General features: G+C 40.9%; 2 long non-coding RNA genes across 2 annotated transcripts in view; one reads left to right on the top strand and one right to left on the bottom strand.

The window, feature by feature from the left end:
- The window catches only part of LOC121480084, a 31,732-nt gene extending 9,998 nt beyond the window's left edge, over positions 1 to 21,734 (top strand). The window contains exons 2-3 of the long non-coding RNA XR_005984892.1: positions 16,666 to 16,799; positions 21,616 to 21,734. This is a non-coding gene — a long non-coding RNA (uncharacterized LOC121480084). The remainder of the gene's footprint in view (positions 1 to 16,665; positions 16,800 to 21,615) is intronic.
- The window catches only part of LOC121480079, a 214,805-nt gene that overhangs the window by 123,776 nt on the left and 68,899 nt on the right, over positions 1 to 22,130 (bottom strand). The gene's annotated exons all lie outside the window — the stretch shown is intronic.

Here is a 22,130-nt window from a genome sequence, read left to right as displayed (position 1 = left end):
AAAAAGAGCCAACCAAAAAAAAAAAAAAAAAAAAAGAGCCAACCATCAGCCCTCCTTTCTCCCACTCTACCCCAACACTCAGAGGCACAAATATCTTTGGGGTTAACCCCCTCAAAAAAATCTGAGCAATTTTTAAGAAATTTTGTCTTTCCCATATTCTGTGTTCAGAGCACAATGTCACATACCTGAAAAAAATTATAGATACATATACATAAGTCAACCCTATTACAACAGACATGAATGAACATTTGGAATGTGCTTGTTGTATTGAATATTGGGACAATTGACTAGTCATTTTCCAACTATAGTATATTTTGCTGATGCAGGATTTGACCAATAATAAACACGACTACTCTTTTTTTTTTTTTTTTAACTGAGCAGGAGTATATTTACCAGATAAGCACTCAGCAGGCAGTGTCTTATTTAGTCTTTACAACAATCTGATAAAGATTATTACCTTCATTTTATAGGAATAAAGAGAAAGAAAAGAGGGAAGGAGAGAAGGAAAGAAAGAGGGAAGGAGAGAAAACTTGGACAGCAAGTAATTTGAACCCAGGAACAAAGATGCTAGATTAGGAACACCTGCGTGGCTCAGTGAATTACGTGTCTTACTCTTGATTTCGGCTCAGGTCATGATCCTCAGAGTTGTGAGATTGAGCCCCACATTGGACTCTACACTCAGCACAGAGTCTACTTAGGACTCTCTCTCTCTTTTCCTCTGTTTCAAATAAATAAATATATATATTTTTAAAAAGAAGAGCCATCCTGGAAAACATTATAGTGTAAAGAAAATTTCTTCAGGCATCCAGTCTTTTAAAAAATGACACATAAATATATAAAATCATTCTGGCCTCAAAAATTTACTCTGTAACAAGAAATGCTAGAAGGCAATGAAGCAATAATTACAGCTTTGAGAAGGAAAACTTAAAAATTATAACTATCCTATTTTATTCCCTTCTTTTCATATATGAAGCTGATGGGGGGAAAAATAGTTACATGAAAGCTCTAAAAATATACTAGATATTTACCTTTGCTTAAAAGACTGCTTGAAGGTGCCTTACAGATGACTACAAATTAAATCAAAATTAAAATAATCAAGAATAGGGGATCCCTGGGTGGCGCAGCGGTTTGGCGCCTGCCTTTGGCCCAGGGCGCGATCCTGGAGACCCTGGATCGAATCCCACATCGGGCTCCCGGTGCATGGAGCCTGCTTCTCCCTCTGCCTGTGTCTCTGCCTCTCTCTCTCTCTGTGACTATCATAAATAAATAAAAAAATAAAAAAAAATAAAAATTTAAAAAAAAAAATCAAGAATAATGATATCAGGGGCTAAACAACTTGGCTTACTGGCTACTAGAACTCCCAACAAGCATAACACCCAACTTATAACAAGAGTCTTGAGGAGAATTCTCTCCTAGGTCAATCCCACTGGATTCTACTGGCAACCCTAGTAAGTCTGGAAAAAAATGTGGAAAGCTAGTATGTTCAATTATGATGATATCTAGATAAAGCTAATGGTAAAACTATTTCTTATATTGCTATGAGAAAAGTCTTAGAGTCAGGCATTAGATATTTCTCTGGAAAAGATCTCCCCTCACACAGGCTTTCCATCACACTCAAAAATCCAATTAAATATTTTTACCAATGTGAGGAAAGGAAGAAAATACACAAAAAAATTCATGTGTTCATCTTTGAGTAAAGGGATGATTAGGATAGGTATTTCATTTTCATGTTCCCGTATTTTACAAATTTGCTTTAATAAATATGCATGACAGTGCTCTAATGATAAAACCTTCTAAAAGATGTAAATACAAAGCAATTTTTTAAAATACAAAGATTGAGATTCTGAGATTCTGCTTACATTCTGAGATTTCAATGTACTAGCTTCAAAAAAATAAAGTGATGACTCTAAAACTACAGTGCTGTGTTCACTTTAATAAGAGGACCTGAATCATGCATTTCAAAATATACCAGATCTTACTTTCATTTCATCCCATGAACAAAGATTAAACAAAAAAAAAAAAACCCAAAAAATACCTTTAGGGAAAAGCTTTTATTTAAACATGTTTCAACTATCAGTGATAATAGAAAAGGAAATATTTATGAGTCTGAGTGAAAGAAAGAGAATTCTTTCAAGTTCTTAATGAAAGATGCTTTTTAAGGAGAATTAGCTAACGGGAAAAAAATTGCATAAGGGATTGAAGAGAAAAATAAATTATTTATTGGCTCTCCTACGGTGCCTTCTAAACTTCAGATATGCATCAAAAGATGCCTGAAGTGAGCTAATTTCCGTAGCACATTTCCATTTAGAATTACATCGTAGATTTCAAAACACCCTTGTTCTATGTGCGTATTACATGTGTGGAAAGGTATTCAGATACAACGCTAACCCTAATCATAACCAGAGCTCTCTTTCAGGGTAAACATTTTCCTGGAAAGATGTACATAAATCAAATTATATTTGAAATGAACTTGGGAATTCATTATTTAATGAATCCTTTGGGAAATCAAGAATCCTTGAATAATATAAAAAAAATACCCACTACGTTCTCCATCTGGCAAGCTTAAATGTTTTCATATTTGCTTTCTTCCAAAGGGACATGTTTGGACAACATGTAGAGAAACCCCTGAGAAGATCTGTTACTTACATTAAAGATTAGACTTTCAATTTAAGAACAAAAAATGTTTGACTAGTTAGAACCATTAAGTAGAACTAAAACAAAACATACCCAACACCAATAGAGGTAAGCAATACTTAAATTTGTTTCCCATGCTAAGAATTGTCATCATACAACTAATTTAAGACTGAATTTTCTCCTTTATTTTAATTGATGGCATCTGTATGCCAATTGGCATCATTAGGAGCTGTATGAGTTCCAGAGTGCTTTAAAAGGGTAATTATTTTCAGACCACTCACATATTTTTAAATATTTAATCTAGAATTCAGAATATAATTTGCCTTGTGTATTTGACATTTTGTCACAGAAAACACAAATGCTTCAAAAACAATGATAATATCAGCTGTGATTACAGCAAATTAGAATCACATCTTCAGTCTCCTCCCCTGGGGTTGTTCTGGGACTAAGACAAACACAGCTCAAGAAATTAAATTGCAATAGCTAATTTGCCTTGACATCGAACAAGAAAAACGAGGAGGCAGAATTACCCTGGGTTACCTGAACCAGGAGTTCTGTTTCTTCAGTTCAGCTGAGAACTGTCACCCGCCACTGGGAGCTGGGGCCATTCAAGAGCCCTGAAGATGCTACTCTTGGATTCGGTGGACCACTCCCCAGTGCTGCAAATCTTTATCTGGAACACTCATTGGGTTCTAAGGGTGACCACTTCCTTGGGGCAGGTAACATGACATGGTGTATGAGTGGGGAAAAGAATGCTGACTCTTGTTATGAATAATAATAGTATCATGTGTTATAATCTATAATCTATTATAATCTATAAGCTCTTCATGGGCTGGGCTTTCTGCATATTTTAACTCATTTGTTATTCACAACATGACTCTAAAGAAGATATTACTATCCCCATTTTACTCACAAGAAAACTGAAGCCACATTAAAGTGATTTGCCAACATCACATACGTAGTGGATGGCAAAAGAGAGTTTTTCCTCAATCATGCCTGAGTCCTAAACCTAGGGTTTTTCTAACGTGCCAAGGTTCACAAGAGTTGAATGATCAAGAATTTATGCCAGTTGTGGTAGCCAGCCTCCAAGATGGCCCCAAGGGTCCCAAATTCTTGGTATTCAGATCCTTGCCTCCCACACTGCACCAGGGTTGATCTCTATGATCAGTTCCATAGGGAAGAAGTGATACTATACTATAGTATATCACTGATACTACACTATATCACTTTTGAAATTAGATCATAAAGACGGTGCCTTGCCTTTTGGGTTCAACTCTCTGGTCTTTTGCTCTCAGCAAAGGAAGCTGCCATGTTGTGAACAACCCTATGAGGAAGCCCACTGATGAAGTAGTAGAGCCTCTGGCTAACAGCCAGTGAGTAACCAAAGCATGCTAGCAGCCACATGAGTGAGCTTGGAAGCATATTCTCTGGCCTTGATCCATCCTTGAGAAGACTGTGTATCTGGACACTGGCTTAACTATGATCTTATGAAAGACCCTGAGACAAAAGCTACCATTTAGGCTCCTCCCAAACTCCTGATCCCAAGCTGCTGTGTGCCACAATGTTTGCTAAGCTCCTAAGTGTTAGGGTAACAAACACACCAATGTACATGCACTTTCATAAAGATCATAGAGATACAAAACTCTGTCCACCATAATGTACTAATGATACTAAATAACCTGCAAGAAATTTAAAAGCATAAGGATAACATGGTCCCAGCTCTCAAGTAACTATGATCTAGAAGGAAAGAGGAAAACATATATGTAGGTAGACCACAAATATTTTCAAAAATATTTCTGCAGGTTTCTCTTGGGCTTTTCCATTTACAATATGTTCTCCCTAGTTAGCCCAAATTATCTAACCAGATGCTTTTGGGGTATTAGGATTATTACAGAAGAGCTACAAAGAGAAAGAGAAGGTTATAATTAAGCTTCTTGAATTCAAAATAGCATTTTTTTTGCAAGATAAGTGGTTATAAGCCAGACATTGTTGAGAATAAAACAATGTTCTAAATCCTTTTAGCTCCCATTTAACATATCAAGGGCTAATCCTGGCATTTTAAATCACAGACTTTCTTCCATACTGTAGAGAATGTAACTTTCTACCTACGTTGCCTACCCAGAGCAGATGGAAGATATGACATGGGAGAAGAAAAAGAAAATTCAGTCTATAGCAGACACTATGGTCCCACAGATCCATCCTCCTTGGGACTGAAAAACCTACCCTCCCAGCTGAATACTACTAGCAGACAGCCCTCTGCTATCAGCCTTCTTCAGAAAATGCCTCAGCTAAAGAGTCACTTTGCCCAGGCTATGTCTCCTTTCCAGGCCAGATCCCATCTGACACCTGGTGGATATGGGGCAGTAGAAAGGCTTAGCCCTCTTGCTTCAACTCAGGACAACTCTGAAGGGCCATTCCTGGCATCCCATAGGGCTGGCTGGGACTGCATCACAGCATAGCTGCTCCCTCTGTTCAGTCAGGCTTCCTTCTTTTGCTTCCACAGGTGGTGATCCCTAGAGAACTCTCTAATAAACCTTCAAACTAATCTATATTTCAGAGTCTGCTTTCCAGAGAACATAACCTATGGCTCTGTGGAATGTGGGTCCAGTGGAATGTGGGTAGAAGGGGAGGGCTAGCTCAACAGCATCAGACATGTACCCTGAACCACAAAGTCCTGGACAGGAAGGAGCTGCTAGACACATTATTGGCAGCTGGCGTCTTACTCAGCTCAGTATTTGGGACCTAGGAGATCACCCTGTAGGCCATCATGCCCCAACATAGCAAGCCCCAAGCCCCATTTCATCCCCACAGCTAGCAGGATAAAGTGGGAGGGTCAGGCAAAGAGAAGACCAAGTTTGTTCTCCTGAGTTTTTCTGGTCTTCTGTGCAGGAGAAATGCCAAGTGGAGAGCTAACAGACCAGCCATGGAGCCTGCCAAGGTCAGGAAGAGGCATGTAGGAAGGGAATGCTCAGATTAGGGGCCAAGTAATGGACCCACCAGAGTTCCAGAGGGATCTCTAGTCCTGAGATGCTAAGGGGATGCTAAGGTGACAGGTAAAGGAAACAAGTCCCAGGCTGAGCTGGAAAAGATGAGATGTAGATTTTCAGCACCCATTAGCAGTGGCTGGGAGCAGAATGGCCAGTACAGTACCCAAGCAGCAAGCCTACAGCCAGAGAGCCCATTTTCACCCCATACCTCTCAGGCCTCCTTCCCCATATTCTTTGCATGGTGTTGAAAAGGAAGACAGAAGGCGACATGGAAGTCTAAATAAAGACTGATGTAGTTAGCTAAGTCATCCAAGCAGAGACAGCTGTCAGTCTTGGGAAAGGTGATACAACTTCAGGGGTAATTGGAAGGGTCCCATGCAACACTATAATTGAAAGTGTCTTATAAACAGCCAAGTATATTACAAAGTGTACATTTGTAAAATATATTAGGTATATTAGGTTATCAAGATACCTAGCCTCTTCTCTTCGGCGTTTCTAATTTTGTCAAGCAGTACAGAGAGGCCTGTTTCCATCCACCATGGCTGAGGACAGGCTTCCCCATTCTGGAGGTTAGTCTCTGGCCTGTTTGGCTCTCGCACTGAACCCCATCTTAACTTATCAGTAATAAGGAGGGTATTTGAGCCTCCGTCTGCCATTCCCTTTTGTTATTTTTCAACCTGATCACAACTCAGAGAAGAAGGTCAGAGACCTAGACAGGCAGCTCACATTTCAAGAGTTATCTTCCCATTTCCTAGAAGTTTACTGCTCAACTAGGAAAGACTACCAATGACCAGTTGTCCACCCAATGCAGGGTTTCTCTAGCTTAGCTCATCTGCCTCCAAACCACCAGGGAGGTGGAAGTGGAGGCCTATTTAAAATGCAGATTCTGGGCTCAACCCAGAATTTCTGGACCAGGATTGCTGAAGAGGTGGTGGAGGAAGAAGGTAAGGCCAGGGGTTTACATTTTATAACAAGCTTTCCAAGGTGCTTTTAAAGCACAGTTAAGTTTAGAAAGTATTACACTAAATAGCCATCACCAGTCCTAACCAAAAACTAAGTAACCTCTAGGATTATGGTGACCAAAGTCAGCACCTCAAACAAAAGAGGAGGTGAGAGCACATAGAACTAAGGAGAGAAAACTTGCAATGTTAAGAACTGGCAAATGCTAGCAAGGAATAGCAGGGAAGAAAATATTCATGAGGCTATTAAAGAAGGAGAGAAATAGCTTTCTCCTATTAGGGATGGTGCTTCAAAGCCAAGTGGCATCAAAGAAGAGGGATGAACAGGACAAATGAAAGCTATGGGCTTCAATTATTCATCAGCATGGTGAAAAACAAAATTTGGGGGATGAAGAGCCTTCAACATATTCTAAATAAACTGCTCTTGCCTCACTAGATTAATTAGTTTGTTAAAAGACTGGGTGTTAATTAGTTGCCTTTACATTGCTCTACCTACCCACAATACAACGGAGGAGTTATTATCTCCTACTCGTTAATTGGCTATTAACAGCGGGAAGTAATTGCTTTGGAAATTATTCCCTGGAAAGCACTTAAGGCCTAATGTTGAGAAATATATCTGTACACATGGGTTGCATAGGAGCCAGGGAGCAGCCCGGCATCCTGGATGCTTCCTCACACTGCCTGGGCCTTGAAGGAGGCTTTCATCTTTCTCATCTAACCATTCACATTCATTCTTCCAAAACCAGGTACGAACCAGCTTTGAGGCCAGAGGAGAAGCTTCTCTAGGCAGATACAACATGGTGATTTCTCACATTTGTGTGGTTTAACCAATTTAGTTCATCAGTTGTCTTATTTATGTCTGCTTTCTACCTTTATATGACTAATCTTTATTGAGGTAAAGAAATTGAATTGGCAGCATGCATTAATCAATGAGACCTATCCACCCATAGACCTTCCAACCACATGGTACCATTTTGAGAAGGTTCTGTTGCACCATTTCCCAGTCCATAGCCATCCCGCAGAAGTTATCACTGTTTTGTCATTTTGACAGTTTTGCCTTATTTTGAACTTCATATAAAATTATATGATCTATGTTCCTTTATATCTGATTTCTTTATCCAACATAATACCTACAAGATTATGACTAGTCTACAGTTAAGTTTTTTCTGGCCAAGGAAAAAGCTGGCACTTTCATTAGGGCAGCTCATACTCTGCTTTGGGTACTTTAGGCTCTGAGAAGCATCCATGTGCTCACTTTGCTGGGGGAAGTGGCACTGCCTGGGAGGATATCTGGCAGCCCAGGAGACTGAAGTCGCCTGGCAAAAGATTCATTGCCTCTTCTTAGACCCAATGTCATCACCGAGCCTCTAAAGACAGAGTACTTGGTCTTGTCTTCATAGATGCTTTTGATATTCCTGGCATTACCCACAGGTGTACCAGACATACCTAGTTTTATTGCACTTTGCCTTATTGGGCTCCACAGATATTATATATTTTTTTATAAATCAAAGGTGTGTGGCAACCTTACAGGCGAGTCTACTGGCACCATTTTCCCAGCATCACCTGCTCCTTCATATCTCTGTGTCACATTTTGGTAACATTTTTCATCATTATTATATTTGTTACAGTTACCTGTGCTTATGACTTGCTGAAAACTCAGATGATAGTGATAAAATATTTTTTAATTAAAGTACATGCTTTTCTAGACATTATGCTGTTACACATTTAATAGACTATAGTATAGTGTAAACATAACATGCGTATGCACTGGGAAACCAAGAAGTTCATTTGACTCCTGTTACTATGATATTGGCCTTATCTGTGGTGGTCTAGAATCAAACTCACAATATCTCCGAGGTATGCCTATATTCACAAACTTCTGTGAGTATCAGAATCACCTGCAGAGAGTTCTTTGCAGCTCTCATAACCAAAGTAGAATATTGAATCTCCCCAACACGTACACTGTGCCCCCACCTCCTGGAGAGCCTTGATTTTGCCTACCCTCTTTCTTTACTCATCAAATCACTGTGTCTCATTTCTCTTTGTATCCTACAGTTTTAATGTAAAAGAAAAAATTTCAAAACTAGCATTCTCAATCCTGTCAAACTTAAAAGTGTACCCATAAATGTTAACCAAATGACTGAAGCTGTAGACCACTGAGTATAATATCCCCAATTATAAGTAGATCAGAGAATACAGTAAAAAAGCTATTTTTTACTTTATCAAGGTCATCCTGTAGCAGAGGCTTTTAAAATGTAGTTTGTAGACTCCTGGGGATATGCTAAGACTCTTTTAGTAAGTTAAAATATCAAATGTCAAAACTATTTTTATAATAAAAATTAAACATTATTTGTTTGGTTCTTTCTTTTTGTTACTGCGTTGGCATTTTCAACGATGACGTAAAAGCAGTGGTGGGTAAAATTGCTGGTGCCTTAGTACAAATCAAAGCAATAGCTCCAAACTGTACTACTAGTTATTGCTTTCTTTGCTACCATACACTCAGAATTTTTTATGCCAGTTTCACTTAAGAAAGTCCTTTATGAAGCAGCACAAAATATTAATTTTCTTAAATCTCAATATTTGAGTACATGCCTTTTTCATATTGTGTGATAAAATGGAATATATGCATAAAATGTTTCTGCTGCATACCAAAGTTTGATAGTCATCTAATGGAAAACTATTTGTGTGATTATTTGAGTTGCTAGTTGAACTAGCCACTTTTTACATGGACCATAATTTGTACTTGAAAGAATAACTGAAAAACTAGCAACTTTAATATATGGCAGACATTTTCTCAAAAAATTAATGAAATGAGTTTATCATTTCAAGGAAAACAATTGACAGTATTGGTTTTGCTTCTTTTAAAATTAAAACTTTCTAGTGAAAATTAAAATTTTGGAAAACTTGCATCTACCATCTTGAACATGCCAGCTTCTTAAAACTGAAAGACTTTCTAATGAGCTCAACAGTTATACAAACATATGTGATATAACAAGTCATTGTATGAAATGTGCAAAAATTTGAAAGTCAAATATTTTCCAAATGACCAATGATATTAGAAAAGTGTGCATGATTTTTCAAAAATGTATTCAAAAGTACGAGATAGACCAATAGATCTTAATATAACAGAATACACAAATTTCGTTATTACAGGTTCCCATATCACACCACTACAGACTGTTAAAAAATGCCACTTGTCAAATTTTGGTATAGTATGAAAAAAAGAATAGTAACAACGATCTGAAATGCTGTTATATATTCTTCCTTTTTCCATCCACATGTCTACATATGGCCAAATCTTCTTTAGATACTTCAATCAAAACAACACATTGCAACATACTGAATGAAGAAGCAGATATGAGAATGCAGCTATACTCATTTCGGCCAGACATTTTCTCATTTAATCATTCATTAGCACACACACTACATGTCATGCTTTCTTTCCTGACAGAGCCTCTTTCTGATCAGACATTGGCAGCATCACTGCATACTGGGGAGGAGGAGGGGGGGAAGCATTCTGAGTGCAGGCAATTGGACCAGAGGAAACAAATCATGAGAACACACTGATGCAATTTTCGAAATACTTGATTGAAATGCAAAATTAAAACATTCAATACCTTTTATCACTTTTCAAATTGCTAGAGGTTTTCCTTATTATTAATGATATTATATCAAACCTGAGCAGAAATACATTCTTACATACTGCTCACGGGAGCATTAATTAGTACAAATTTTATGGAAGACTGGCAGTTACAGATTTTAAAATGTAAAGAAAATGTGATGGATTGTAGGATTTGCACAATCCAAAGGGACACTGTTTACGTGGAGTGGACATCTAAGTGGGATTTACATGGCTATATGCAGCGATCCTATACTCATACCCTTTGATTCAGTTATTCTGTCGTAAGAATCTTTCCTAACGAATGATTATGGATGTGTGCAAAAACTAAAGTCTTCATCAGAACATAATCTACAACAGTGTCAAATAAAGAAAAACATGAAAATCAGCAATAAATGAAATAATTAGTACATCTATACTGTACAGCCACTAAGAACTAAAAGACACATGTATATTCAGTGATCTTTAATGGCATAGCATTAAAGTATCACGTGGCTAAAAGAGTGTGTATGGGATGATACATTTTTCATTAGAAAACGCAATCAAACATAGTTGAGTGCCACTGTATTACAGCAGTAAATTGCACAGCTCTGTGGTCAGATTGCCTCATTCAAATTCAAGTTTCCACACTTATTAACTAAGGGGTCTGGGCAAAGTTCTTTGCCTAGTGGGGATTTGGAATGTGGTTACTGCTTATAGTTATGAGCATCTGTAGAGAATAGAGGGTGATAAGGAAAGGCTCCATCTTTCCACCTCCGTAAGAAGCTCATGGGAGCAATGTTCCTTCCCAATCTTTCCATACCATCAGAGAAGCTTCCTGGCTGGCCCCAATATAGACTGCTCTTAGCAGCCTCCACAGCTGCATAGCTACTGTCAACCTCCCAGCCACATCCAAATCAAAATGCCCAGCCTGTGTTGTTGAAGTTTATTTACTATGGGTAATTTGGCTTCTGTGAAGTTTAGAGTTTGTTTTCTTTTTATTTATTTATTTGCATTTGGAGCAAAATACTTAATTATAGATGCAAAAATATTCCAGCAACTATTATCATCAGCTTGTGTTCCTTAGCACAGAAGTAACTCCCTACAACATGCTAATGATAATTTGATAATATCCTGTACACCAAGATGCGCAAGGTGTCCACAAAATGGCTACGTGGTGAAATACACTAACTTTATCACTCTTTAGAGCTTCTCCCATGCTGTAGTACCCTGAGTACAGGTCCTGAGTCTTGAAGTCTGTAAAGAAAATCGTTCTAGAGCTCAAAACCCTCCTTCTCCATTCCTGAAAGCCTGCTTGGGCCTGGCCTTTCTGAAGCTGCAGTGACCGCAGTCCACATAAGTGTTTGCTCTCCTCCTGGGCACATGGAAGGGCACTTTTCTGGCCACCTGGGGTCAAGTGCAGCCATGTCACTTGCTCCAGCCCATGGAGTGAGAGAGGGAGTACCATGTCCCCTGGGTGAAAGGTTTAACCCCCAGTGTGAGATTCTCTGGTCCTCCCTTCCCTGCACCACAGTAGCCTTCAATGTTCCAGATGGTGGAGCTACCATTAATCAGAGTCCTTGAGTGAGGATGACTTGGAACAGTCTTGTGGAATGCAGAAAAATAATCCACAGTTGTGTAGAGTTGGTAAACATTTGTAGCACAGGGCTGAATAGCAAATATTTTAAACCTTGCCAGTATGATTTCTACCATGACTGCTCAAGTCTATGTAGCATGAAAACAGCCATAAGTGGTGTCCATGCTGAGTTCCAATAGAATTTTATAAACTCAGTGTGGGCCATCTGACCCTGGGCCATAGCTTGCTTACCTCTGTTTCTGGTTTTACAGAAAAACTTTGAGTAGAGAAACTCTTCCATTTTTTTTCCAGTTTGATGAGGTACAATTGACAAAGAAAAATTGTATATATTTAAGATGTATGACAGGATGATTTGACATATGTAATTGTATACCTGTGAAATCATGACCATAATCAAGCTAATTAACATGTCCATTGGTGTTGGGGGGAGCAGGAGTGTGGTAAGAACATGACTCTATCTGCTTTAAGTCATTGAAATGTTGGGGCTGTTACCACAGAAAAGCTGTGCTTTAACTGACTAATAAAGCAACAATAGGTCTGTTAGGGCAGCACACCTGAGAAATACATCAGTGACCAAACTTATCATAGGAATTTAGATCATGGTAAAAAGTCTTGGAAGTAACAGTCCTCTAAAGTTAAAGTGTCTAGCCAGAGCATAAGCAGCCTGGGGGATATTGATGAGATAGATACAGGGAAGCAACAGGTATTTCCGAAGGAGAAATCAGACTTGTCCTACTAATCTCTGAGGCCAGATGGTTAAATCCCCTCAGGAACTGCCAGCACCTTTCAGAGCCACAAAGGTGGCTCCAGATGTATACACTCCAGATCCTTCCCTTTGTGCTAGCCCTAACACTTACTACATACAAAGCCCTTTCCAAAAGAAAACCTTAAAAGCATTGGTTCTCAAGCTTTAGCTTGCATAAATATCATCTGAGGATTGGTCAAAAACCCAGATTGGCTGACAGCCCCACCCCCAGAGTTTCTGTCTCAGGAGGTCTGTGCTGGGACCCAAGAATTTGCAAGTGTGTCTAGTTTTACGTAGTGGTCCCTGAGAGCCACTGTTTTTTCCCCAAGTTCCATCTTTAAATTCAAAAACATCCTGCATTCTCAGAGTGGCATTTTACTCAAGGTTAAAAGTGATGGCTTCTGGGTTACAGTGGCATAAAATCAAATACTGTCACCATCATTTACTAGCTTGGAGACTTTGGACAAGTTACTTCTCTGTGTTTCTGGTCCCTATTCAGAGAAGATATGTTGAGAATATTTACCTCCCAGAGCTGTTGACAGTGAACCAGGTAACACCTGTCAGCCATCTAGAATGAGACAATCTAGAAATCTAAGAAAGCTTCTCCACCACATGTCCTCTCTTTCCACTGGCATCTGATACTGAGTCCAGCCCGAGCTGCTTTACACAGTGACTGACTTCCCCAGAGAGAACATGGAAACTGCCAGAATTCTTAAAGGACATGTCTTGAAATGTCTTGAAATTGTTTCTGCCATGTTCATTGGCCAAAGCAAGTCATAAGGCCATCCCAGATTCAAGAGGAAGACAAAGGACTTCTGGTGGGAGGAGCTGCCTGTGGATAAGAGGGAGAGGAGCTACTGGCAATCATCCTTCAAGATCATGTGCCTGGCTGAGAGGTTACAAGGAGCTAACAGCCAAAATGTTTAGCACATAGAATGGGCCAGTACTACACCACTAAAATGGGAGAGTCCCAGCTGTCCACAAGCTACCGAGTCACACTTATTCTTGCCAAGATGACAACAGCAACTTCCCCAGCTGGTCCACTTTTGTTTCTACTCTCCCATTGTGTTTGTTCAAAAAGCAAGCCAGATGATGCCACACCCCTATTTCAAACATTCCAATGGCCTCCCACGATACTTAGAATAAAGAGCAAACTCCTTACCCTGGCCCGACCTCACCCCTGCCCAATTCTACAACTACTATTTTTCCTCCAATCTTCCAACTCCTCACCCCACTCTGGCTGGAACTGGTCTCTACAGTTCCTTGAAATGACAAACAGGCTCCTGCCTCGGGGCCTTTGCACTGGCTGTTTCCCTTTTGTGGAGAACTCTTTCTTAATAAATCCAATGGTTTAGTCCCTTAGTTCTCTCAAGTGTCTCCCCAAATATTCTTTCATCCAAGAGGCCTTCATTGGCCCACCTTTTCTAAAAGGGCATGCAGCAAACTTCCCTCACCTTACTTTTTCATCCCAGCAATTATCATGACTTAATCTAGTATCTATTGATTTATTTGTTATTATCCCTCCTACATGCAATAAGGCTCACTGATTCTGGTATAATTGCCTTTGAATCCTCAGCACCTAGCAATTAGCATTAGTATGAGATCAAGAAATGTTGGAGTCAGGGAAGGAAGGAAGTGTGTGGGGAGCCTTTGCATGTGATACCACCACCTTAGGTTCAACATTAGTTGATTACATGTATTTCTAGAGACTTGACTACAGAAATGGATGCAGTTTCCGCCACCTCCTTGCTTGGCATGATTCTTTTATAGCCATCTTATTTATTGTGTTGCAAATTCTATTTCACTTAGACCCCAGGGAGGCTTGTGAGAACTGAATGTATTCTTAAAAGCTACTCTGTGCCAGTTTCAGCAAATGCAGTGTTTCAAAGGGTACTTCTGGCCACTTGTCTTGTTTTCCCTTTTCTATGATTAGTTATGGTCAAGATGAAAGCAATCTGCTAATAAATCTTTTTAAGGGCACTTTAATTTAGATGCTCATGTTCAAATTTTTTAGCCTCAAAACAAAATGCTCAAGGGAAGTCATGTTAGATGAGCTGAAATAAGATCTAGGGCTTTGTTTTTTAACAAACACACAGCCAATGGCCAGGCAGTGAGGAAATAAAGATATCTGAACAAAGCAAAAGTTGCAGGAAGGAGGCTAACAGCATGGATTTGATATCTGGTAGAACTTGAATTCTGGCCCCAGTACTTAAAAGGTCTGTGGCCTTGGGAATGTTGCTTAATAGTTTTCTCACATATAAAATAGGGATCATAATTATCTATCTCATAGAGTTGTGTTCAGAAATAAATGAGTTCATGAATACAAAATGCTTAGCACAGTGCCTGCCAGGATTAAGGGTCTAGTTAACACAGGCCCAAAACAATAGCTAACACTATTATTAACACAGGTCTGTCTAGAATCCTAAAGTGATGTCCTCTAATACATTCCCCACCCCGTGTTTAAGACAAGAGTTGATTTCCAACCAATGGATGAATGAGAAGCCAGTGCAGGAAACATTGGGGGAATGGGTAAGTATGAATGAAGAAGCTGTGGTGGAAAGAACCAGCTCCTCAGCCAGCAGTGCACTTCATTGCTACCGTGAAACAGAATCACAGAGCTGGGAAAAACTGAGATTTGAGGGAAGGCCCTTTAGACAGAGGATATAACAGAGGATTCTGGAATCTGAGACCTGCCTAAGGAGACCCCACCATTCCCAATCACCCCAGGAACCATGACCACCACCACCCGGCACCACCACCAGCATTCGAAGCATTTGGAACAGAAGACCAACTCAGTAGGCAAAGCTGAAGTCAGGAAATCATAGCTCTCTGTGAACACAAGCCAAGCTTTAATTTTCAAAGGAAACCCTATATCTGGGCTAATGTCAGGTCGATGAGTTACTTTACAGGAACTGGCCGGGGATGAGAGGAAACTAAGCGTTCTCTCATTCTTGAAACCAAAACAAGCCTCTTTCTATTTCAAAACAAAACCTTATCAAAGATGATGGTCAAAGAAGCTGCCAATGGTACACCAGGACTTCTCTGGTCCACCAGCAGTTTCGAGTCCTCAAATGGGGCTGGCTACCTTTACAAAAGAAAAGTCTCCATTTTCTTTGATTTGAAGTTTAAGCAAAACCAAAGAGCCAGATCCTGACTTCTCTTTTAAGCTGTTGATTCACTGTAATGGTGAGCTCAGACACCCCGGGGCAAGCAGGAAATGAGTAAATATTGTCAGGGTTTTAAATTGCTATTTTCCCCCTAAAGCAATGTGTAGACAGCAAGGGACTCAGTGAAAGCAAGAACAGAGCAAAGGACTCTAAGCTCAGAGTCAGGAAACCCCCTATGTTCTCCAGCAACATGCTCCCAATGAGCCTTAGAAGGTGCACCCCCGTGGAATCTTCTAGGACAGCCCTAATTCATTTTTTTATACTTTTCAGTAAAGATTTTTTTTTTTTATTTATTTATTTATGATAGTCACAGAGTGAGAGAGAGAGAGAGAGAGAGAGGCAGAGACATAGGCAGAGGGAGAAGCAGGCTCCATGCACCGGGAGCCCGATGTGGGATTCGATCCCGGGTCTCCAGGATCGCGCCCTGGGCCAAAGGCAGGCGCCAAACCGCTGCGCCACCCAGGGATCCCTTTTTTTTTTTTTTTTTTTTTTTTAAAGATTTTTTTTTTAATGACTGCTAAATCTAGAATTTTATGGCTTTTACCTAGATGGAAATACAAAAAGGGGTCTTTTGTAAAGACCAAGTGACCAAAGTTTTTCATCTGTATTCAGTCTGAAATCTTTTTTAAATTAGTTCCCAGAGCCCTCTTTTCATTTTGCAGGTGTTCTCTGAGGAATGTCCCCTATTCTTTATAGTCACAGCTCCCAAATGTATACAGTAGACTCACATCTCATACAGGAGTTAGGACCCAAAGTCAGAAAACAAGGTGAAAATTACAAATATTATCACAATTATCCTTGAGCTTCCACACTCAGCTAGGTGAAATGCTCCCTTCGTGAGAGGCACATAAGAACTAAGACGAGGAGCCACACGGCCCTGCTCCCATCACAGGCTCACGGGAGGCAGATGCTCAATATATAGAATAGATCCCACCTAGGATACACTTGTTATTCTGTTCTGTTTTCTCTTTTTTTTAGTGAGTGCAACACTCAGAGTGCTACCAGGCCCTCATGGTTGAAGCAAAAGCCCTCAGAGACATGTATTTCTGGAAGTCTGTTGTCTGTCTGAGTCTGGGGCCCGAATTCTCCAGGCAGGCAATCCATAAGGGAAGGTAAATGTGAACTGTAGGAGATCAAGAACAAGCAAGAACCCACCACTTTAGGAGGTTGGACGAAAGTTCTTGTTGCTTCTCACCTTGAAGGCATGGGTGCTCTGCAGAAGCTGGAGCCGTTGGTCATGGGGCTAAACACACATTCCTGAAACAGAGGCTAGGGCAGCTGAAGGAGGAGCCAAGGAAAAGCTATGCAGCTTGCAGGTTCTGCTGCTGCTTCATACCTGGGGTGTGTGGAGAGGGGGTGGTGAGTCAGCACAGCAGCAGCAACATGCATGAGCTACAGAATGGCCATGTTCCCTTCCACCTTTCAAATCTCCCAAGACTCTCTGTTGTGACCCACTCTTCCTAAAAGTGTACCCAAAAGAGAATTCTGGGAAATGTAGATGGGCCTTGCCAAGTTCACATTTTACAAAGCCAATCATAATAAGTACTTGAGAGCAGCAAGCTAAATGTGGCCAGGACCCTACTCGTGATTGCAAGGCCCGTATACATTAAAAGGCTTTCTGGACCCCTCCACCCTGCTGTCCCCACCAGGACTTCAACCCCACTGTGCTCCTTAGTGTCTGTACCCACTTCCCTTTCCAGTCTATTCCCCCCACCCCTCATTTGGCAGATAAAACCATCTAAGCCCCGATACCTGGAATCAACTTCTTCTCTAACCTTCCTCACATCTCTTCAGTTCTGGGCCTAATCAACCCTAAACCTTCGCTGTCTTTCACTTCTACCCAGCTTCACCACTCTTTTCTCTTTTCCCTACTAGCACAGCAGCCTCTCAAATGACATTTTTTGCCTCTCCATTCAGTGCATGAGAATCACTTGGAAAGCTTATTAAAGCAGAGATTGCTAGGCCCTGGGCCTCAGCCTGTTGGTTTCAGAGATACTGATGCTGCTGATCCACTTTGAGAACACTTCTCTAGACCATTCCCTACCAGAATTATCTTTCTAAAATGCAACACCAACAGATCCCTTACATCTATGTGAATATCATTCAGTTTTCCCATATTAATTCATATTAGTTAGAATCTGTCTCTCTCCCTTCTCTCTCTCTCTCTCTCTCTCTCTCTCTCTCTCAACCTCTCCATTCATCCCTCCCTCCTCTTTTCCCAGGAGACAGGTACCATACTCAAACAAATAATTTCAGGAGAGGTTAATGAAGGAATTACTTAGAGGCATTGAACAAGCCTAAGGAATCATAGAGTAACAATCATGCGCCCCTACACCCCTGTGTCTGAGAAGAGGTACAGAATGAGTAAACACGCCAGAACCCAGAGTCAGAAGAGACTCATTAGTTTCATGGAGATGGCCACCCAACAGGAGCTGAGAACCTCAGATGGAAGAGGTAGCCAGACCAATGTCCTATTCTCCCCTCTTCCAGTCTTCTGCTGGGGCTCCCTAATTAATAGAACCTATCTGGAAGGCAGGGAACAAGGGAACCCACTGATGTGGCCCATACATGTTAACAACAAAAGCTGTAGAATAGGGTAGAAAAGGGTGAAAGAATGGAGTTGGAGGGGCAAATGGAAGATACTCAGTACACTAAAGCCATACCTAGAAGATCAGTAAATATTTAACAAAACAAATTGACCTTATCACTCAGAGCAGTGAGTGACCTCTTGAGCTGAGGATTTCAAATGATACTGTCCACAAATCCTAGTGATGAGCAGACATAGGCTTTCCTGGTGGTGGCACCGCTTAAAGAAGCGGAACCTTCCTGGTGTGCCTATAGGCTAGAGAGAGAAAAATCAGGTGACAGCCTGATTCTGGAAAGGGGGCCAAACATGACTCACTCCCTTGAAAAAGGTAATGCAAGGAAGAGTCCCTGATGGCCAACAGTCTTGTTGTCCCAAGCCCAGGATCTCCCTCTGCATGCATCCCCAATACCACAGTCCTACACAGCTCCCATGATGGCAGCCTGTACATCTGCAGAATGGTTTCTTGATCAGGGGTGTGGATGTGCCTCTTACACCCTTCCATTTGTTACTTGGCTTTGCTTAGCAGCAGAGTTGTTTTTGCAAAACAAGATGGAAGTGGAGGCTTTCAGAGAGAAGAAAGAGATGGCTTGGATCAAGACACATATATACCTGGGACACCTGGGTGGCTCAGCAGTTAAGCATCTGCCTTTGGCTTAGGGCATGATCCTGATCCCAGGATCGAGTCCTGCATCGGGGTCCCTGGGAGGAGCCTGCTTCTCTCTCTGCCTCTCTCTCTGTCATGAATAAATAAATGAAATCTTTTTTAAAAAGACAGAAATACAGCAATCATGGTTGTATTTGTTAGAACTACTTAAAATGTGAGCAATACATCATTTATTCCATTTATTAATACATTATATTAAGCACCTATTCTGTGCAGGTACTAGAGTAAGAGAGAGATTACAAAGATGGGATCAAAAATAAAGAGTTTATAGTCTGAAACAGGGAATAAGACAATTACATAAATAGAAGGTAAAGAGTTTGTAAAAATGACAGAGGTGATGCAGATAAAGGGACTACACTAGGGCCCTACAAAACAAATAAAAGGAAGAAGGATATGTAAATGCACGTGCCTGGGAAAGCATTGAGCGCATACAGGGAATGCTAGCAGTGGAATTTAAAGTTAGAAAATGTGCTTGAGGCCAATCACAGAGGGCCTTGAAGGTTAAGGCATGTGTACTTGCACAGCAGAGCACCAATTAACTGTTTTGACCCAGGAGTGATATGTTCACTCTCTTTCTCAGCCAGTAACAGCAGTAGAGAAGATCTTTGGACCCTAAACTTAGTTGAGCAAGCATCCTTTAAATTTTTTTTTTAAATCCTATAAAAAAATCCTATAAAATTTTTAATTTAAATATTCACATTTATTCATAAATTATATAAGTGAGCCACTTACATTGTCCTGGTATATTCTATATGTTATAAAGTATGCATCCAAAAATAGCGATTAAGGAAAGAATATATATAAGGTGAGTAAATGTAAGTGTTAATATTTCCACACACACACCCCAACTCCCTAGTGAATTGCTTTGTATGTTGCCTTGGGTCTGTATACTTTATCTTAGAGACCACTAGGAAAGAGGTAACTTTCCAAGTAGATAATGGGAGCCCTTCCAATATATATACCTATGTCTTAGAGTGAAAGATCAGATGTTCATCTTGAAAATGACGTAAGCTATAGGTAGAGACCAAATCCGGGACAGGCAGGAAATGAAGCCAGTGTCAGGGGGAATTAAGTGAAGGCTCAAACTGCCCGCACAGTGGAAGCTGCTTAGTCAACTCTTTGTCTCCCCATCTCTTGAATTCATTTTAGACACTGCCCACAATACCAAAGACATAAAATGATTCCCTATCTTCAAAGAGTTTTCTTTTTTAAGATGTTATTTATTTATTCATGAGAGACAGAGAGAGAGAGAGAGGGAGAGACACAGGCAGAGGGAGAAGCAGGCTCCATGCAGGGAGCCCGATGTGGGACTCGATCCCAGGAGTCCAGGATCAGGCCCTAGGCTGAAGGCAAGCACTAAACCACTGAGCCACCTAAAGAATTTATTCTTAAGCAGAGTAAATAAACATGCCTCTAGATACCAGGAAATATGTATTATTCAAACGCACAAATTGTTGAAGAAACAGAGGCTAGGGTTGACTCACTTCCCATGGCAGTGGCCAGGGGGGTCAGAAAAGATTGTTCAGAGGAAATGATTGAGCTAGAAAAGTGGGCTTGAGCTAGACTACAGATGGCAGAGGACTGGAGTGTGAGGCCAAGGGGACTGAGCAGGCAAGCAAGCAATGCGTGCCCGTGAAGGGTTTGAGGAGAGTGATAGCAGGATTGCCATGTCAACAACCAGACCAATCACTACCATTTATGAGCCCTTACTATTCACCAGCCCCACACTGATCTCTTTAGCGACTTCCTGTCATTGGCCCGTTATAGCAGCCCTCAGAGTTGGGTGCTCTCAATGTCTCCATTTCAAAGAAGAAAAAACAAGCAAATAATTTCATTTGCCCAAGCCCAAGGTCACAGAACTGTTTAGAGACCAAGCTGCAGTTTGGACTCACATCTCTCAGACTCCTGGCTCAGGTTCCTACACAGGCCCAACCCAGGGCACTGGGGTCAGTCCATGGCCACAAGTATGGAATGGAAGGGAATAGATGCTGACGTGAGGAGGTGTGAGGATCAGGAGCTTGCTAGAGGAGGAGTTGACACAACACAGGACCAAGGACACTTGGAAGTGAGCAGAAAGGAGGGAATAAAGAGAGAATCGGAGCTGCCCTTATAAGCCTGAGGGAGAAGAGTAAACACTGTCTACATCTGAGGTTTCTATAACCATGCCGTCTCTTCAAAGGCAAGAAAAATGATGGAAAGAGCATGCATTCTGGAATCCAAAGACTCTGGCTTTAATTCAAGGTCCACCATTCAGTAGCCTGTGCAATCTGGAGCATTCTTACTTGCCTGACCTTCACTGTCCTCATCTGTAAACCAGGGGGATGACCCCCACTCTCAAACCCCATTCCCATAAGACTTTAATGAGCATTACATAAAACACTGCATTAAAAAGCACTAGCCCAGGGTCTACTTTGAATAAGCCTTCAAGATATATTCATCCCTTCCCCTTTTCCTCCTTAAATTAAGAAATCATAATTTAATGATGTTGGGGTGAAAACATGTTATTTTAAAACTCGGTGCCAGAATTTTTTTTTAGGGAGGAAACTGTCCGTTATTTAGAAAAACATTTCCAAGGGCCTTCCCAGTTGAGAGAAGGCAGGCTCTAACTCTGAGCGGGAAAGTGGAGATGGTAAAAAGTAAGTAGATCAACAAAATAAAATCAATTTTATTTCTCCAGGACAAGAATGGGGGGAAGAGTGTCCAGGCAGACACTGACAGATGTGAACTGTCCACAAAAGAAGGAAGAAGGGCCCAGCCAAATGGAAAGGGCCTTGGCAAGAGAAGACATCCAGCAAGATGTTCCAGGCAGTGGAGAAAGGCCAAGGGAGATTTATGGACTAGCAAATGTAATAAATAATTCAGGCTGCCTGTCTGGGCTGTGTTGTGACCCCTCGTCGGTGAAAGGTTACCACACCAGCCGTCTTGAGCTGGGGATGCTTCCGGGAAATTTTTAAAAAGGGTCTCTGGCACATTTAGGTTCATGTGGGGTAAAAATGGAAAGAACAGCCACAGGAGGTGAACAAGGGTCAGGCTCAAGAATTATTCAGCAACAACCATAAATTGGAGAGAAAGGTGAGGCAGGGATCGTAAGGCTCAGAGTGTCATGAAAATATTCAGATTGGAACTGGGCTTCCACTGTGTTGTGAAGCCAGGAGTGCAAGCCTTTTTGTTTGTTTTTAAATATTAAAAGAC

The sequence above is a fragment of the Vulpes lagopus genome, chromosome 2 (assembly GCF_018345385.1).
Source record: "Vulpes lagopus strain Blue_001 chromosome 2, ASM1834538v1, whole genome shotgun sequence".
Taxonomy (NCBI): Eukaryota; Metazoa; Chordata; class Mammalia; order Carnivora; family Canidae; genus Vulpes; species Vulpes lagopus.
This window is presented reverse-complemented; position numbering and strand designations above follow the sequence as displayed.